Source organism: Pongo abelii, chromosome 23 (genome assembly GCF_028885655.2).
Source record: "Pongo abelii isolate AG06213 chromosome 23, NHGRI_mPonAbe1-v2.0_pri, whole genome shotgun sequence".
NCBI classification, from domain to species: Eukaryota; Metazoa; Chordata; class Mammalia; order Primates; family Hominidae; genus Pongo; species Pongo abelii.
The window spans coordinates 31,728,545-31,748,144 of record NC_085929.1 but is presented as its reverse complement, the minus strand read 5'-3'; the positions used below and the strand labels follow the sequence as shown (position 1 = coordinate 31,748,144).

Sequence of the window (19,600 nt, the reverse complement as noted above, 5' to 3'; positions counted from 1 at the left end):
GCTCACAGCTGTAATCCTAGCACTTTGGGAGGCCTAGGCAGGTGGATCACCTGAGGTCAGGAGTTTGAGACCAGCTGGGGCAAATTGGCAAAACCCCAACTCTACTAAAAATACAAAATTAGCTGGGCATGGTGGCACATGCCTGTAATCCCAGCTACTCAGGTGGCTGAGGCAGAAGAATCACTTGAAGCCAGGAGGCAGAGGTTGCAGTGCTGAGATCGCACCACTGCACTCCAGCCTGGGCAACAGAGCGAGACTCCATCTCAAAAAAAAACAAAAAAAAACAAAAAAAAAACCTACGTTTTTTATGTGGATTTTTAAATTCCCCCCTTCATTCAACATTAAATCCCTTCTAAGGATGAGGCACTGCATGGGCCTGAAATAGTCCCAACACTCAGTGAGTTCAGGCAGATGAGTGAACAAAGGCTTAGAGAGTTCAGTTGTCTTAAGATTATGCTGCTGGGCAGTGAATGAAACTGTAATACAAAGGCTCATTCACTGTCCAGCAGTAGAGTTTAAGTAGAGTTTAAATTTTATTCTGGAAACATGAGAGTCACGGAACCACACAGAGGTGAGGAGTCTCTATCAGATGTGTTTGCAGTGAGGTCTCTCTGCACAATAGAGGACTCATGGAAGCAGTGGGACCAATTAAGAGACATTATATTGGGAGGCCAAGGTGGGTGGATCATTTGAGGTCAGGAGTTTGAGACCAGCCTGTCCAACATGGTGAAACCCCGTCTCTACTAAAAATACAAAAATACAAAAATTAGCTGGGTGCGATGTCAGGTGCCTGTAATCCCAGCTACTTGGGAGGCTGAGGCAGGAGAATACCTTGAACCTGGGAGCCGGAGCTTGCAGTGAGCCAAGATGGTGCCAGTCCACTCTAGCCTGGGTGACAGAGTGAGAATCCATGTAAAAAAAAAAAAAAAAGCTAGTTTTGGACTCTTAAGTATCAGATTGAAATGGAGCTCTCTAGTTGAAAGTTGGATAGAAACTTCTGTAGGCTAAGTCCATTCTGTGACATCACAACTCATGTTTTAAAAAATAACACATACACTAAGTCAAACCATTTAGGAAATTTCCTAAAATTTACATACTAAGAAAAAATTACATACTAAGAATATGACAAGTTTTTAGTTATTACTTTCTTAGAGCAACTTTGAATTTATGATTCTAGCGAATGAGGTGTCATGTAAAATAAAGTTATTATATAAAAACATTTAAATTTTATTGTCATCAGAGCATATACAAAACAATTGAAGCCATGGGTATGGCAGGGATTGCTTTAAAAAGCTGTGCCTAATAAGGGGAGTTGGAAAGAAAGGAGACTTGGGGGCCAGGCATGGTGGCTCACAACTGTAATCCCAACACTTTGGGAGGCCTAGGCGGGCGGATCACCTGAAGTCAGGAGGAGTTCAAGACCAGCCTGGCCAACATGGCGAAACCCTGTCTCTACTAAAAATACAAAATTAGTCGGGCGTGGAGGTGGGCACCTGTAATCCTAGCTATTCGGGAGGCTGAGGCAGGAGAATTGGTTGAACTCAGGAGATGGAGGTTGCAGCCTGGGTGACAGAGCAAGACTCTGTCTAAAAAGAAAAAGAAAAAAGAAAGGAGACTTGGGGAATAGGGAGATTTAAGTGGCATTAAGTAAAGCCTGCAAATGTGAGCAGTGAGAGTCAGGGTACCTGAGTGTTCATCAGAAATGGCTGATCAGGTGAGTCTCATCACAATGGAGCTGGTGTCTGCTTCTGATTTCTGTAATGGCCGCACCTAGCACTGTACCTGGTCAATAGGGACTCAACAATGAACAGAGTAAAATTCTGCCAGTTCAAACACACGTCCGTACCCACCAAGTTCCCTCGTGGAGTTTTACTTCTTTCACTTACTGTAATGTTTTGAAGTTCATCCCTCCTGTGGCCTGTATCCATAGTTTCTTTTCTTTATGTAACTGAGCAGTACTCCACTGTATGCACAGACCACATGGGTCTATCCATTCTCTAGCTGACGGACACTTGGGTTGTTTCCAGTTGTTGCCTATAGTGAATGAGGCTGCTGAGAACATTTATGTACATGTCTTTTTGGAACAGAAGCTTTCCTCTCTTCTAGATAAATTTCTAGGGCTGGAATTGCTAGGTCAAATGGCTAGTTTATGCTTAACTACTTTTTTTGCCTTTCTTACTAATGGAAAAGACTATACTAATGCATGATATTGGACATTTCTTTTTTTTTTTTTTTTTTTTTTGAGGCAGAGTCTCCCTCTGTCACCCAGGCTGCAGTGCAGTGGTGCAATCTTGGCTCACTGCAAGCTCTGCCTCTCGGGTTCACGCCATTCTCCTGCCTCAGCCTCCTGAGTAGCTGGGACTACAGGTGCCCGCCACCATGCTCAGCTAATTTTTTTCTATTTTTAGTAGAGACGGGGTTTCACCATGTTAGCCAGGATGGTCTCGATCTCCTGACGTCATGATCCGCCCACCTCGGCCTCCTAAAGTGCTGGGATTACAAGTGTGAGCCACCACACCCAGCCTATACTGGACATGTCTGAGTTACATGTGCTCTTTGGTTCCGTGCATCCAGCATGTCATCATCAAGTCAGGATATTTGGGGTATGGCTTGAGTATTTATGATTTCTATGTGTTGAGTATATTTCAAGTTCTCTCGTGGCTATTTTGAAATATACAATACATTATTGCAAACTATAGTCACCCTACTCTGCTATCCAACATTAGAACACATTCCTTGCACCTAACTGTAAGTGTGTATTCATTGACCAACCTCTCTGCATTCCCTTCTTATACCCAGAGAAAGAGAAAGGAAAGAGGCAAAGGATCTGTTGTTGGCTGACTTAGGGCCCAGGGATGGCTGTGTCCCAGTCCCGGGACATGTCCATGTACTGTGTTGTGTGACCACAGGGACTTTACAGATGTCATGATGTTAAGGGGCCTGAGGTGGAAGATGATCCTGGGTTATCTGAGTGGGTCCAAGGTGGGGTCTTTTTTTTTTTTTTTTTTTTTTTTAAGACAGAGTCTTGCTCTGTCACCCAGGCTGGAGTGCAGTGGCGCGATTTTGGCTCACTGCAAGATCTGCTTCCTGGGTTGATGCCATTCTCCTGCCTCAGCCTCCTGAGTAGCTGGGACTACAGGCGCCTGCCACCATGCCTGGCTGATTTTTTGTATTTTTGTATTTTGTATTTTGTATTTTTCGTATTTTTAGTAGAGACAGAGTTTCACCGTGTTAGCCAGGATGGTCTCGATCTCCTGACCTTGTGATCCACCCACGTTGGCCTCCCAAAGTGCTGGGATTACAGGCATGAGCCACCATGCCTGGCCAAGGTGGGGTCTTTATAAGGGAAAGAAGGAGGCAGGAGGGTCAGAGTGAGAGCAGGTGTTGGGGTAGAGGGAAAGAAAGGGAGAGAAGGAGGGAGGGTGAGAGAAGGTGGTGGGGAGAGAGAGAGAGAGAAAGAGTGGGAGAGAGATTTGAAGATGCTAAGCTCTGGCTTTGAAGTTGGAGGAAGGGGCCAGGAGCCCAGGGCGTCCTCTAGAAGCTGGAAAAATCCTGGAAACGGATTCTCCCCAGAGCCCTCAGAAGGAGCCTGGCCCAGCTGGCACCCTGATTTTAGCACTCTACGATTCATTTTGGACGTCTGACCTCCAGACCAGGGAGAGAATCAACGTGTGATGTTTTAAGCCTGTAAATTAGGGGTCACTTGTGACAGCAGCCACAGGCAAGTCACACAGCAGCCATGGGAGAGACTCCCTAGGATGCCCCGAGGGTCCCTCCCTGACCCCACCCACAGAAACACAGGCCTGACCACTGCTGGTGCCCCCACCCCTCTAACACCCTGCTCAGCAGGAACCATGCAAGAGGGGCTGAGTGTGGCTGGGCCATGTTCTCTCCCCCCAACACTTTCTTCTCAGAGAGGAGCTGGAGCCCCAGACCCAGGAAGCCTCACAGAGAAATGCCCAACACAGGACCTGGTCTTCCACCTGAGGCTCAGGATCCAATGGAGAAGAGTTTCCCAAAAATGATGCTTCCTCCAGTGATGCTCTGTACCAAGCATCTGAGAAACTCTCCATGTCCTAGGGCTGCCAGGCAGTCACCTGTGCACATGTCGGAGCCCAAATCCCATCAATAGTGAGGCCTTGGGTAAAACACATCCCCACTTTTAATTATGAGGAGATACCTGGCCTCAGCATTGAGAAAACCAACTTCCCTCGAGCAAAGACTTCTTTAATCTCTTAGAAATGATGGAGCACACCAGCCTGAACAACATGGTGAAACCCTATCTCCAATAAAAATACAAAAATTAGCCAGGCATTGTGGCACATACCTGTAATCCCAGCTACTCAGGAAGCTGGGGCCGGAGAATCGGTTGAACCTGCGAAGCAGAGGTTATGTTGAGCTGAGATCGTGCCATTGCACTCCAGCCTGGGCGACAGAGCAAGACTCCACCTAAAAAAGAAAAAAGAAAGAAATGATGGAGCACCTATTACCCTTCTTGCACAGGTTCCTGGGGAGCTCAGAGCCTATCTTTTGCAAGTGTCCTGAGCCTCTTGCAGGCCTTTCATGTGTTTCCTTCCTGGCTTCCTCCTATTTTTCTCACACCTCTGAACCTGCTGTCAGGTGAAAAATCAAGGTGGGTCCAAAATGTAAGAGCTCATGGATTTGATGGTGTTGGAGTGGCCTGGACAGTCCAGCCCTCAGGGGTGGGGAGTTGGGCAGAGAGGAAGGAGGGCATTCCAGGGTCCAGGGCCAGAAGCAGAGGGACTCCAGGCCTGGAGTAGGATTTCCAGGCTGAGGAAAGAGAGGCCGTGGGTGGGTAGAGGGTCCAGACCAGGATAGGGACAGAGGGTGTATCTGGAGGATCAGCCAGAAATAGCTCCCTCCAGAAAGCAGGCAGGGAGTCGGGGGTTGAGCTGCAAGAAGGAAGGGGAGGAGGGAGAGAATGGAGGGACTGGTGTCCAGTGAGCCGACTCCTCCTATTCTGGCCTATTTCCCCGGGGGACACCCCTGGGAAACTGTGATCCTCTCCTCCAGGCTACTTTCCTACTGGTGCCAGGATTCCCCCAGCACCACACTGAGAACCCAGAAGCATCACATTATATGAGAGATAAGGAATGAAGAGAGGGAGCAGGATTCCCGGTTGGCAAAGGATATTTGAGGGTTTACTGGGTACAGGGAGAAGGGCTGGAAGGCTTGGGATGCAGAGAGAGACCCCTACCCTGGGATCCTGCAACTCCAGGTCCCTGTGGGTGGGGTGGGGGCTGGGAACCTATGAACGTTCTGCAGGGGCCACTGTCTTCTCCACGGTGCTCCCTTCATGCGTGACCTGGCAGCTGTAGCTTCTGCGGGACCTCCACTTCTCGGCGTCAGGCTCAGGTAGCTGCTGGCCACGTACTTGCTGTTGCTCTGTTTGGAGGACGTGGTCATCTCCACGCCCTGGGTGATGGGGGTACCATCTGCCTTCCAGGTCACCGTCAAGCTTCCCAGATAGAAGTCATTCATGAGACACACCAGTGTGGCCTTGTTGGCTTGGGGCTCCTCAGAGGACAGCGGGAACAGAGTGACTGAGGGGGCGGCCTTGGGCTGACCTGTGTGGACAGAGGAGGGGGTGAGAGATGGCAGAGGGAGTGTGGGGTGTTGAGGAGCACCTCTCTCTGTCTAAAGTCTCTGGGAGGGTTCATGGTGTGGCCGTCTGGTCCACCCAGGGCCTCTCCTTCCCTCCTCATTCCCCTCTTTCCACTGGAGCCCTCTGGAGAGCAGACAGCCCTGTGCCTTCCTAGGAGCCCTTCCCAAGTCACCTTTCCCAGGTGTCCTGGCCCAGCACTTTCCTCTGCAGCCTCGGTTTCCCGGTGTGTACCCACGGCAGGCTGTGCTCCCTCCTTCCTGGTTTACGGAGTCCGAGTTTGGAATCTAAGGATCCCCCCTACAGCACACAAAACTGACCTGGCAGGGGGCGGGGAGGCCCAAGCCTGGCATGGCCTGGAGCTTCCTGTCCCCTGGGGCCCAGGTTGTGCCCCAGCCTGGCCCACTCAGCTCTCCTGGTGAAGCATAGGCTCCACCCAGACACACCCTGGGGGCTCTGCCGTCACCCCATCTCCACCAGCCCGACCACAGGACCCTTCACATCGGCTGGGTTCTTGGGGCTGCTCCCCCAGACTTCGGGGTACCGCAGCCCCCATGCTCACTCCAGAGCCTCTGATGCCCCTGGACTTCACCTGGTGGCCGTGGAGTTCTCTGCACCCCCGTTTACTCCCTGCTAGTCACCTCCTGAGTCTAAGGTGCCCTACCGCAAATGAAGGCCAGAGGTCAACCCGTGAACAGACAGACACCGGGCCCCACAGGTGATGGGGATCCAGGGACACATATCTCTGCCCTAAGAGACCCTCTCCTTTCTGGTAACTGATCTGGGAGGGCTGGGCTCTGGGATGTCACCCAGTCTCACCCATCCCTCTGTGTCCCCATGCCCTCATGACCCCACACAGGCCACAGAGCTGCAGCCTAGACCCAGAGCCTTCTCTGTGCCCTCCATTGGTCTCCCCCTGGGGTGACCCCTGTGTCCCCAGGCCCCTGTGTGGCCCTCCCAGGCTGGATGGGCATCCAGCCCTCAGTCTAGACCCTGGAGTCCCAGGGACTATCTCTAAGGCCACTGCAGGGCCCCTCATCAGAACCGGCCTCTGTCCCTCACTCAGACATGTGCCCCAGGAGAGGGGAGGAGCCCTGACCCCACCCAATCCCAGCCCAGGCCCCGGGACCAGGCTGTGTCCCGCTGTTGGAACCTGAAGGCAGCTGCTCCCACTGTAGGGGCCCTTCCTGCTGGTTACCCTAAGACCAGCCCGCTTCCCCCAGACCCCATGGAGAAAGGAAGGGTTCCGTGCTTAAGGATTGGAGGGCAGAGGGGAAGAAGCCCCAAAGAGAGAAAACAGATTTTTCCAGAGACAGGGAGGGCGGGACAGGCTGGGGAAAGTTGTGAGAGCCACGTACCTAAAACGGTGAGCAGGGTCCCGCTGCCAAACACATGCTTCAGTGAAGTATGCTTGGATTGAAACCCCCGGGGCCAGCACCTGGGGCCAGTCCAGGAGCCGCGCTGGAGCAGGAACCTGCTGGGAGTGAGGGGCACAGGGCTGCAGTGTGTAGGCTCTGATCCAGGCACAGGGCAGGGGGGTGGCCAGTGTCCCAGTAGTGTACCCCAGTAGTGTCTCTGTGCTTGTCCCTTCTCTGAGGCAGGTGCCCCCACAGCCTTGGAGTCACCCCAGCATGTATCCCCCTCTCTGAAGCTGTTGGTGCTGATGGCAACGCTGGGCCCAGTAGGTCCCAGCAACTTCATGAATGACACATCCCCTCAGGCAGCTGTGCGGTGTGGCTGAGGAGTCCTCAGCTGGCTCAGACTGGCCCAACCTCACTTGGCCTCATTTTAAGGGTGTCTGAAATCTGCCACAAGTATCCCCAGTCAAGCCAGGCTGACTTCCTCCCTGGACAAGGACACTGGGTCATTCCTGACTCAAGAGGAGAGTCCTCTGCTTTTATATCTACCCACGGAGATGCAGCTCAGTCTCACTTTGTTCATGAAGCCTTTTCTGATCATTCATTCCATCTGTCCACCCATCCATCTGTCCATCTGTGCATCTGTCCATCTATTCATCTGTCTTTGCATCCATCTATCATCTGTCCATTCGTCCCACCTACCTGTCCGTCCATCCATAAATTCATCCTGTCTACCAGGCACTGTTTCGTGTGCTGGGGACATGGTGTGGTCCCCCAGGCTCTCACCCTCATCTCTCCCAGGTCATGGCCAACAAGACCCTCTTCATGGTCATGTCCAAGGTCCTTCTGTACCTGGTGTCTCCGCTGGATGTGACATGGGGCTGGCCCCTCTTTTCAGTGACTCTTTTCCCCTTGGGGTCTGACTCCCCTTTCCTCTTCCCCTGGCATCTGTTTCTCCACGGCCCATGCCTGGCTGCTGACTCCCCAGACCCCCACCCAGACCTCTTTCTTGGCCATCTTCACACTCTGTCCCCCACTATTGCCCACACGGTGAGGCTGGAGCCTATCCCAGCTCCAAACCCTCTCAGCCCCTCAACTGCCTACTGACCATGCCCAGTAGGCTACCCAACAGGAGTCTCAAACTAATCACTTCCAGAGGAGATGACCACCTTCCCCCAGCCCAGGTCATTCTCCATCTTCATCTCATCACAATGACCATGGGCGGTCTGAAACCCTCAGCCAGAAACCTGGAGTCCCTGGACTCAGTCGCCTCACCTCCCACACTGAAATGGCTTCTGCATACTTTGCTACTGCATCTAGACATTCCTTTTTTTTTCCTTTGAGACAGAGTCTCGCTCTGTCACACAGGCTGGCATGATCTCGGCCCACTGCAACCTCTGCCTCCCAGGTTCTAGGCGATTCTCCTGTGTGAGCCTCTAGAGTAGCCAGGATTACAGGCATGCGCCACCACACCCGGCTAATTTTCTATTTTTAGTAGAGACAGGATTTCACCATGTTGGCCAGGCTGGTCTCGAACTCCTGACCTCAGGTGATCCACCTGCCTTGGCCTCCCAAAGTGCTGGGATTAGAGGCATGAGCCACCGCACCCGGCTACATTCCTTTTAAAGCTAAAAGAAGGCTCAATATGATTAAGAAACAATAAAACCACCCTCTGAGACTCCAAAACCACAAAAAGCTTGAATGTTGCTTTTCTGGATTTTAATCTCAAACTCTCTTTGGTACAAGAATATGGTGTTGAGCTGGGGCTTACTGGGTGCGAGCTCCCTGCCAGGGGCTCAGACCAGAGTGTTTCTACCTTAGAAGCTGGTCTAGTAATTGGTGATTGGTTTTGTGAGGTAAATATAAGATTTTTAAAATTTATTTGTTGAGACAGGGTCTTGCTCTGACACCCAGACTGGAGTGACGTGGCGCCATCACAGCTCACTGCAGCCTTGGTCTCCTGGGCTCAAGCAACCCTCACACCTCAGCCTCCTGAGTAGCTGGGACCACAGGCATGTGCTGCCATGCCCAGCTAATTTTCTTTTGGTATTTTTTTGTAGAAATGGGGTGTCACCATGTTGCCCAGCCTGGTCTCGAGCTCCTGGTCATCCTAAAGTGCTGGGATTACAGGCATGAGCCACCATGCCCAGCGAGATTTTTTCTTTTTCTTCTTTTTTTTTTTTCTTCTTTTTTTTTTTTTTGAGACCGAGTCTTGCTCTGTCTCCAGGCTGGAGTGCAGTGGTGCGATCTCGGCTTACTGCAACCTCTGCCTCCCAGGTTCCAGGGATGGTCCTGCCTCAGCCTCCAAGTAGCTGGGACTACAGGCGTGCAACACCACGCCCAGCTAATTTTTATATTTTTAGTAGAGACGTGGTTTCACCATGTTGGCCATGATGGTCTCGAATTCCTGACCTCATGATCCACCCGCCTCGGCCTCCCAAAGTGCTGGGATTACGGGCGTAAGTCACTGTGCCCGGCCTTTTTTTATTTTCAAAAAAAACTTTTTTTTGAGATGGAGTCTCACTCAGTCACCCAGGCTGGAGTGCAGTGGTGCCTTCTTGGCTCACTGCAACCTCCGCTTCCCAGGTTCAAGCAATTCTCCTGCGTAACCACAAACTTGGTGGCTTAAATCAAGCAGAAATTGACTCTTTTGCAGATCTGCAGGTCAGAGGTCTGAAATGGGCCGCCCTGGGCTAAGGTCAGTCAGAGTGTCAGTAGGGCTGCGGTCTCACATGGAGGCTGTAAGGGACAGGCCATTTCCTTGCCTTTTCCAGATTCTGCAGGCTGCCCACATTCCTCGGTCCATGGCCCCTTCCTCCTTCCACAAAAGGCCAGCAGTGGCTGGTTGACTCATTCTCATGTTGCATCACTCTGACACTAACTCTCTGCCTCCCTCAGGGTAACACTAGGGACCACCTAAATAATCCAGGATAATCTCTTTATCTTAAACTCAGCACCTTAGCTGCTGTGATGCCACCTACACCCCTAACGCCCCCTTGTCATATAACATAACATGTTCATAGGTTCTGGGGATTAAGATGTGGATATTTCAGGGGGGCATCATTCTGCCCACCACAGGGGGTTTGTATCAGTCATATTCTTTTGATGTTCAGGGTGTCTCACTTTTAGCCAATGGGAACCCCTTCTTCTGGCCTCAGAGTTAGTTAGGGATGGTGCCCACCACATTTCTTGGATGGCTCCTTTGTTTTCTGATACAACAGATAACAGAGGATCCAGGCTCATCTCGCCCACACCTGGAGTCAGGCGCAGGTGTATGGGGTGCCTACGTGATGGAAATGCAATTGTTTCTTTGATTTTTTTAAAGACTGGGGATGATAAGTGCACATATTTTTTAAAAAATCATGAATTTCAAATAACTTTCCAATTCAAAATTGATCTTACAGAATTTTTATTTAACTCTTATCTTGTACTCATGTGTCTCTTCATTTACATTTAAATTCTTGGTTCTAACCAACAATAACATTGTTCTTTTTTGTTTTACCCGACTATATATATGAAATAATTGTTTATATGAAATAACTTCAAACTAAAAATAATATTAGTCTTAACAGCAAAGCTTTTGAATAAAATTAGAATTTCTTTGCAGCTCTATGTAGAGGAGACTATGCCCACATCTTACTTATTTCTAGGTGTCTGTCTTAGAGAAAGGCTCACACATAGACCCAAAGGCACCTCTGTAAGAACATTCACTGCAATTGCTCTTGGGCTTATGAGCACAGGGTTAAGTAGATCAGAGTTCTGACATCTCATGCAGCAATTCCAAACACTGAACAGATCTATATACTGCTGACAAGGAAAAGCTCCACGCGCATTACTAGCTGAAGAAGGCAAAATCCGTAAGTGGATTTACTAATGTGTTCCTGACAAATACAACTCTGTCCCAAGCTGAACTCGACAACCTTTCTGGGTAGGGGTTAGATATGCAACCTGCTCCATTAATTTTCCATCACAATTTAGAATGAACTGCTAATGAGTGCCAAGTTTAACATTAAAAATCCTTTACTACGGGCCAGGCACGGTGGCTCATGCCTGTAATCCCAACACTTTGGGAGGCTGAGGCAGTTGAATCACTTGAGGCCAGGAGTTCGAGACCAGCCTGGGTAATGTGGCAAAACCCTGTCTCTACAAAAAGCAGAAAAATATTAGCCAGGCGTGGTGGAGCACATCTGTAGTCCCAGCTACTCAGGAGGCTGAGGCAGGAGAATCAGTTGAACCTGGGAGGCGGAGGTTACACTGAGCCAAGCAAGATCACACCACTGCACTCGAGCCTGGGCAAGAGAGTGAGACTCTCAAAAAAAACAAAACAAAACAAAAACCTTTGTGTACCGAGAGTAACTGACAAACGTATTCAAGTCAAGGATACTCATTTACCCACTGGCAGGGATGGAGGTGAATTTTAATTAAGAATGCACCTAAAATCACAAAAAGATGTTTTGGGTAAGAAAATATTGAGAACCCATGACATGTAGCTTTTCTCCAGTTATAACTTTGCCATCATTATTAATAGCAATCTTATTACTTAACATGCAATCTACAACATCTTTTCTTCTAGGGAATTATTAATGTATTTATTATTAAGTTAATGTGGCCAGTGAAATCATGCTACTGGAGCACTTCCTCAGACCCCTGCAGCTGATAATCTTTACTGACTGAATACAATGCATTTTCAAATTGTGTTACTAATGTCTGAAATGGACAGTGCTCCTCTACTCAAATCCATGAGCCCCCTCCTCATAAAATAAGATTCACCAAGAAAGAGACGGTCTGAAGGCTTTTCTGAAAATATGCTGAATTTGGAATCAGAAAACCTGGGTTTGAAACTCAGCTGCACCATTTGTTATCAATGCGACCTTGAGCAATTAGCTTGTCCCTGAACCCGAATTTCCTTCTTCTAAAATAAGACAATGAGTATTTCGGAGCCATTTCCAAGAATCTCTAAATAAAGAAAAAAGCTTGCTCTCTGAGAATAAAAACTAAGTCAATACATAACACAAAGGGCCAAGAAATGCCAAAGGTTTCTGGTCTAGGCAGCTTTGGCAGTGGTTTCATGAACTATAGTCTCAAATCCAGTGGAGGTGTGCCCACCAATTACAACGGGAAACATGAAAATACGGAAAGATGACTTGTCCCAAAGCCACCGTAGTCAGGGATTTCAAGTACTGGACATCCAGCGTAAGCCACTCCTACAAGGGGTGACTTGGTCCCAAATAACCATCTAACTCATCTGACTGTGGGTCTGTGCTCACTACACCACCTTCTGATGGTCGTTTTGCTTCCCACAAGGGCGACCCACAAGACAGAGAGCTCCAGCCACACAGACGCTGGGCACGTAGGCTCCTGTGGGAGCCAGTGTTTAATGCAATGCAGCAAACTGGACATTCTAGTTATAGTGTAGCTTTTCAGATAAATCTGTGTAAGTGAGTTAGCGCACTTTTGGGAGGCGGAGGCTCTCAGTAGGATTCTCAAAAGGGTCTTTAATCTTAAAATAAGAACCAGAGGCCTATAGGAAGAGAATAATTTAGTCAGGCAGACTTGGCTGATTATGTGAGTTTCACAATAAGAGACAGATGCTTAATACAGTGATATAATAAAATCTAGTTTCTGAGTCTGGAAGGCTGAAAGCCACTCTCTGCACCACAGTCAAGACACTAGTATCTAAGGAGAAAACCAGCTGTCCTCAAATAGATAAAATATACCTCTCAATGTCTCCACATGGATGTATCTGGAGTAATATTTTTCTTTTTAAAATTTCTACCTATTATCAAGCATAACTGTAAAAACTAAAAAGAGTTAATGTATATAAAACTATAAAACACTATCTACAAATCTTAGTGGAGTTTTCTTAAACTCTAAATAAATGACCATCTACTGTAATAAACATGAAATAAATGACCATCTACTGTAATAAACACAAAATAAATAACAAATTACAATTTACGTTTTGAATTTGTACCATAATGGAAAGAAGCAAGAACACTACTATTTCTTACACATAGAACTGCTCCTATCAATAATAAGGAATACTTTCTTTCTAAAGGCTATTTGTGCTTTCAACATGGACTTTTCAGTTCAAAATTAGGCTATAAGCACAGGAGAATGAAGACACAGAAAACTCTGCAGCCTAAACGGAGCAGAATATTTCAAGTTATCCACCAATCACTTACTGATTGAAGCTAGAAAATTACTAAATAAATTCCATGTCCACTAAAGAAGAAAACTAGGCCACTTGTGGTGGCTACACAAACAGAAAGATGCAAACTACCATATCACTATGAAGACTATGTTTACATAGTTCTTCAAAGGTACTCACTAACAAATTATTGTAAAACACTAAACATCATGTGTTCTATGCATTATCCTATATTCTATATTCATTCTTTGTTATTATTCTATATTCTATGCATATAGAATAATAAAAGTTATCCATACGCTATTTGTTCGTGGTTAAATAAAATCTTCAAGCAATTACACTTTAAAGCAAACACACTTCTTGGCTCAACTCTGTATATTTCACACTAGTCTATAAGCTCCATGAAGGAAGGGGCTGTGGCTGGGTTTGTCATAGTACCCCATGCCTGGCTCATAGAAATGGCTCTACAACTATGTACTGAATTAATGTCATAAACGGTGTCATAAATGTCCTTTAAGGACTGTCAGTGCTCCTAGAAAATTATAAAGAATCTTTAAAATGTTGTTTCAGACCTTCCTATCATATTGTATGAATACTTTGAAAGGACAAGCTTGGCAATAGGTGATCCAACATTCGCAATGTCCAGTAAATAGAAATGAGACTCCAGGGGAGAGATGAAGTTCACATTACTCAACCTCTTTCAACTATGTGTGATTTCAAATCATCTGAATTTCATTCTGTTTTTTTAAAAAAAAAAAGTAACAGAGTAATACAGCCTACAGTAAAAGTCGTCTGAATCACTTCAGGGCTTAAGATATTGACCCTCTGTGGGCCTTTGCTTATGAATTAGACCTTACTTAAATAAAAGTATTTCTTGGCCGGGCACGGTGGCTCACTCCTGTAATCCCAGCACTGGGAGGCCAAGGCAGGCGGATCACAAGGTCAGGAGATGGAGACCATCCTGGCTAACACGGTGAAACCCCGTCTCTACTAAAAAAAAATACAACAAAAAATTAGCCAGGCATGGTGGCGGCACCTGTAGTCCCAGCTACTCGGGAGGCTGAGGCAGGAGAATGGCATCAACCCGGGAGGCGGAGCTTGCAGTGAGCCCAGATCAGGCCACTGCACTCCAGCCGGAGTGACAGAGCAAGACTCCGTCTCAAAAAAAAAAAAAAAGTATTTCTTTTCCAACATGATGTAAAACAACTGGCCTGCACATGTAAATGCTCCTGTTTCAACTGCGCCTGCAAGGGAGTCGGTGGGCCACAGTTTACTACTCCCAGTAGGCCCCGTTATCGGCTACATTAGCTCAACAACATTTCAGTAAACTAAAGCAGCTATACCATTTGGACAAACAGTCAGCTTTTCCAGGATTTGCAATCATTGGTTAATTGAATAATGTGTCAACATAACAAAATGTTTGCCTCTTGCCATCTCAGAGAAGCAAAATCTCCCCTAGACAGAATGTTCCATTTTCTGAGACTCTCCTGTAATAGAAAGGAAACTGCAAACCCATTGTTTCATTTAAATCAGCTAGATATTTCGTTCTGATGCTCTTCTGTTTAAAACTGTGGAAAAGGCAAAGTAACTGAAATAAGGAAGCACAAAGAATAGTGACTTCAAATAATTAGCTGGAAATAAAAAAATCACTAGTGATAGACCAAAGGCAAATTAAAATGTATGCTTCTCATTCAGATACTAAAAATACAAATCTGAACATCTCTTTCAAGAATACCAAAAACTGGTGGTCACATGGCTTGCTCTATAATGAAGCTGAAATAGAAACTCTTGTCAAAAAACACTTGACCCGAATCCCTTTTACCAACAGCGTGAAGTCATACCAGCCATTTAAGTCATTAGGCTGAGACATTTTAACACGCAATTAATTTTCTTACAGGATCTAGAAATTCCTCAACCCCCAACCTCCAAATCAAACAGGTAGGCTACTAACTGCCATCCCGTGGTAGAGAAAATTTTGCAAGATGTTTTACCTGATAATCTCAATGTAACAGAATCCTAACACAGCACAAGGAGTGACTGTTACTATGTAAATGGCTACATCATAAAACTAAAGCCAAAGCAACTAAGATAACTAGAAAACAGGCCGGGGCACGGTGGCTAAGGCCTGTAACCCCTTCACTTTGGGAGGCCAAAGCGGGTGGATCATGAGCTCAGGAGTCCGAGACCAGCCTGACCAACATGGTGAAACCCCGTCTCTACTAAAAATACAAAAAAAATCAGCCGGGCGTGGTGGCAGGCGCCTGTGGTCCCAGCTACTCAGGAGGCTGAGGCAGGAGAATCGCATGAACCTGGGAGGCAGAGGTTGCAGTCAGCCAAGATTGTGCCACTGCACTCCAGCCTGGGCGATAGAGCTAGACTCTGTCTCAAAAAAAAAAAAAAAAAAAGAAAAAAGGAAACAAATTAGAATCTCAGGAGGAGGTTCCGATGGCCCAATTCCAGAGTCTATTTTAAAAAGAGCAACAGAATAACAATTACTGAAGGGCTGTTTCCTAAAATTACTCTCTGGTTGGTATTTCTCAATTTTCAAATGTCATGAGAAATATGCTGGCCGTCACTTACTCTGCCTTAAAAGAAAGCATTACCAAAGAATACCACTGAAAAACAAAGGCATTCATACAAGGAAGTGAACATCCCAAGCACATAAGTACGTTCTTAAGAGGGACACTAAAAAAGGAACCACCAAGAAAAAAAAATAAAAACTGAACAGAAGTTCCTAACTTTAGTAATATTATATACTACCCCCCCAAAAAAAAACTGCCCATGAGTTGAGATTTATCAATTTTATATCTAGAAACCCTACATATTTAGGACTCCCTGACTTTGGGTGGTGGAGGGACACTAGGAAAGGCAAGAGAAAAAGGAAGTAAGCCTTTTTCTACCAAATTTATAGAAATGTACAGTTTTATTCAGTGAAATTTAGGTTTCATATAGGAGTTATTGTTCTCTAAGTAAGTTTCCCATTTGCCAGAAATTTTAAGCAGCATTGATTCTTTTCAATTAGCTTCTGATATGCTACACTCTGGAATAGGGGTGTTAAACTCATGACATTGAAGAAAGGTTTGCACTTTTCCCTCATTTTCACTACTTGGCATTGTCTATCAAAGAGTAGCACATCCTGCAAAACCAACAAGATGCATGGGCTAAGGAGAAAAAGCAAGCCCAAAATATCTAGCAAGCATGTCTTCATTTGCACAATTTAGCTTTTTCACAACAAATAACAAGGGGACTGGTATTTTCTGTATCATAGGGCTCATAGATGGACTTGTAAAAAAATCACATTATGATCACTTAGCATTTGGTAACATTTAAGCAATTTTGGGCGCCTAACGCTTGAAGGACTGATGATTTCAAATGGACAATAACTTTGGTTTAGATTCCAATATTTTATAGAATTGCATGGTTTCAAATTCACCATAAAGAAAATGCCTCTTTTGAGCATCAATTCAAAGAGCTATTTAGCATCAAGGAATCGCATTAGCCATACAACTCATGATGGTGTTAATTAGGAAACGAGCTAGAGAAAAAAAAAAAAAATCCATCGCGGAAGCTTTGATACACTATTTAAAACTCACTATTAACCTGACGAACTATTTTTTCTGGGGAAGTGCTAATGACATGAACTAGCAAAAAATTTTACTAGTTCCTTAATAATAAATCATTTGAGAGAAAATTGCAACTTGGTATGGACCTCACCGAGCCCCTCGCCAATTCAATCGGGCCCTCCTTTGATAATTTAACAACAAATTCCTGTCTGGAATCACCCATTCAAGTGCCTTTTCAAATGAATCCCATTTCAATTTTTTAATAAAATGCTACCAGTAGATCTGCAAGTTGAGGAAAGCAGCTCAGGTGACACACTTGGCACTAAAAAGAATACTGACTGGGTCAAAAATCCTGCCTGAGCACAAAATAGAAGAGGAGACGAAGAAGATGACTAGACTTAGGGACTTCAAGAAGAGCAAGCACTGAAAACAGCAGTTTAACCACCTCGGACAGTAAGCAACAAGCCTGCAGTCCCCAGGTAAGCGGCCCAGAGGGAGCTCAGAGGATGGAGTTGGAAAGGGGAACCACAGAGCCCGGGAAGAAGGAGCGACCAGGATGGAGCGCAAACGAGTGACAGCCCACAGGGACCACACCAATGCAACAGGTAGAACCACGGGGATGGGACAGGAGAGCACAGGGCTGGGGGGAGGGGGCGACAGGGATGGAGCTGGTCCAGCCAAGTCATAACCAACCCCTCGCTGGGGCGCTAGCTGCGGCGCAGGGCGCCCGCCAGGCACTTTGGAGCGCTCTCTCCAGGAGTGCCCCCCCACCAGCCCTCCGATGCCCCATTTCGGAGACTGGAACGAGGAGGCTGGCCCCGCATCGCCCGCTCCGCTGTGTCACCCGCTCGGGGACAGCGACGGCTCAGCGCCCGATTCTCCCGGACGCAGGGGGTCGCTGGCGGCCTCAGGGGGCAGGTGGTACCTGGGTTCGGGCAGGACGGTCCTCTTGCAGGCGTGGGTGGCCGGGGTCGCCTTGCTCTTCTCCGTGGCCATCAGGTAACTGGCATCGGCCACCACGGCCTCCAGGTCCGCCATGTTGGCGAGCTTTGGCAGCGGTGGTGGCGGTTACTCGAGACCCGGATGGGACGCGCGCTCGCCGCCGCCGCCCGCCGCGCCCCAACCTGGGGGAGCCACCCTGGGGCAGCCCCGCTCTGCGCGCCCCAGCAGCGCCCTGAAAGCGGTGTAAGCTGTAGCCCGCCAGGGTCGCCGCGCGCCGCCCACCGCTCCTTCAGCGAGAGTCTACGGGGAGCGCGCGCCCAAGGGTTGGCGCACCTGGGTGCAGAGTCCTAGCGGCCCGGCTCGGTGGGCGCCTCCCAACCAAGTCTCTCCCCTCGGGGTGGCCACAAAGGACTCCTCCTCCTCTTCCTCCCCTCCCTCCCCCTCGGCCTCTGCCTCCTCCTTCTCCTCCTTCGCTGCCCCGACCTCCCGTCCCTAGTTCCATGTGCTCTCATGCCGGCCCTGCTCATCCAGAGAAGCCCTGTGCCCGATGCCCACTACCCAAGGGCAATGGGGAGGCCTCTGCTCCCGGGACACGGTAGTTCTCAAACTGGACAGTGTCAATCAGCATCCTCCAGGAGGTCTAGGATGGCCCCGGAAATGCATGTGTCCCACCTGTCCCTGCATGTGGTGATGAAACTCCTGCTCTGGTCAGAGCTACCCTGAACAGCGCCCAGAGGGCGGGGCCCCCAACCTCGCTCCTGACCCTGAACATCCCCCCAACTCCGCCTTGAGAATTCACCGAAGAGTAAAAGCTGGAGAAAATTGCGTGTCTCAGGCTAAGCAGAGCAAAGTGGGGTGATGGCTCCCCTGCTAGGAACAGAGATGCGCGCTCCTTAGGGAGCCCCCTGATGGAAGAGCTCCCGGCTTAAGAAGGTCACCACTCCCTTACACTCAGGTGAGAGGTTTTAGTTTGGGTGTTGAAATGGTGTTGAGAAACAGAAGAAGATATAGTATTCCTGCCCTTGGAGTTTTACTGTCAATATAAGGGAGGAGACCACCTCTCATATTGTCTTATACCTAGTTTCTGCAACCAAAGAAAGAAAAAGTAAAAACTAAAAAGCAGAAATGAAATCCACAAGCCGACAGCCCGGCGCCACACCCTGGGCCTGATAAAGATGGACCGCTGACCTAATCGGTTATGTTATCTAGAGATTAGACATTGTATAGAAAAGCACTGTGAAAATCCCTATCCTGTTTTGTTCCTATCTACTTACTGGTGCATGCAGCCCCCAGTCACGCACCCCCAGCTTGCTCAATCGATCACGACCCTCTCACGCGCACCCACTTAGAGTTGAAGGGACAGGAATTGCTCACTCGGGGAGCTCGGCTCTTGAGACGGGAGTCTTGCCGATGCCCCCGGCTGAATAAACCCCTTCCTTCTTTAACTCGGTGTCTGAGAAGTTTTGTCTGCTGCTCATCTTGCTACAAATACAAGAGACAATTAGGGAGCATCTGCTGCGAGCACACTTGCACCATGAGGGTGATTTAGGGAAGTGGAAAAGAGAGATACAGTCCAAACACTGAAGCTGGGGGGCAATTTCCAGCTTCCCGATCGGTATCAGTGTCTTTCGTCATCACTCCACCCCGCTGCCTGGGGTTTTCAGTTGCTTCTTATTTTTCTAGTGTGCACACAAATCCACATTGAGGATCCATGTGACACTCAGACTGGAGTGGTGTTAAGGAACACGCAGGCAGTCTTAGGAAGACCTAAGCTGGAAATTAATGTTTTAAAGTCCTTTTCATTCACCTGAATTGGTCACGTGTTCCCATGAGCCTAGACTTTGCTACAATTTGAGTAAATGTTCTGTCCATAACTTACAGGGTTAACGGGACCGACCAGATACAGTTAAGGTCAAATTTCGGATTATTTCATGTAATGTCATAGCAGAAGCAGCCTGATTCC

The 19,600-nt window shown here is 47.8% G+C and overlaps 1 protein-coding gene and 1 pseudogene across 3 annotated transcripts in view; both read right to left on the bottom strand.

The window, feature by feature from the left end:
- Positions 1 to 4,432, bottom strand: part of LOC100452612 (aspartate-rich protein 1) — a 36,685-nt gene extending 32,253 nt beyond the window's left edge. The window contains exon 1 of one of the 3 annotated variants that reach the window (XM_063722818.1): positions 4,328 to 4,432. The gene's annotated coding sequence lies outside the window, so the exon portion shown is untranslated. Of the gene's footprint in view, positions 1 to 1,685; positions 1,775 to 1,886; positions 1,907 to 4,327 lie in introns of those variants that run through there. The other 2 variants (XM_063722819.1, XM_063722820.1) reach the window with 2 other exon arrangements.
- A 31-nt stretch (positions 4,433 to 4,463) lies between these two features.
- Positions 4,464 to 18,723, bottom strand: LOC112130631 (immunoglobulin lambda-like polypeptide 1; annotated as a pseudogene).
- Positions 18,724 to 19,600: the final 877 nt, after the last annotated feature.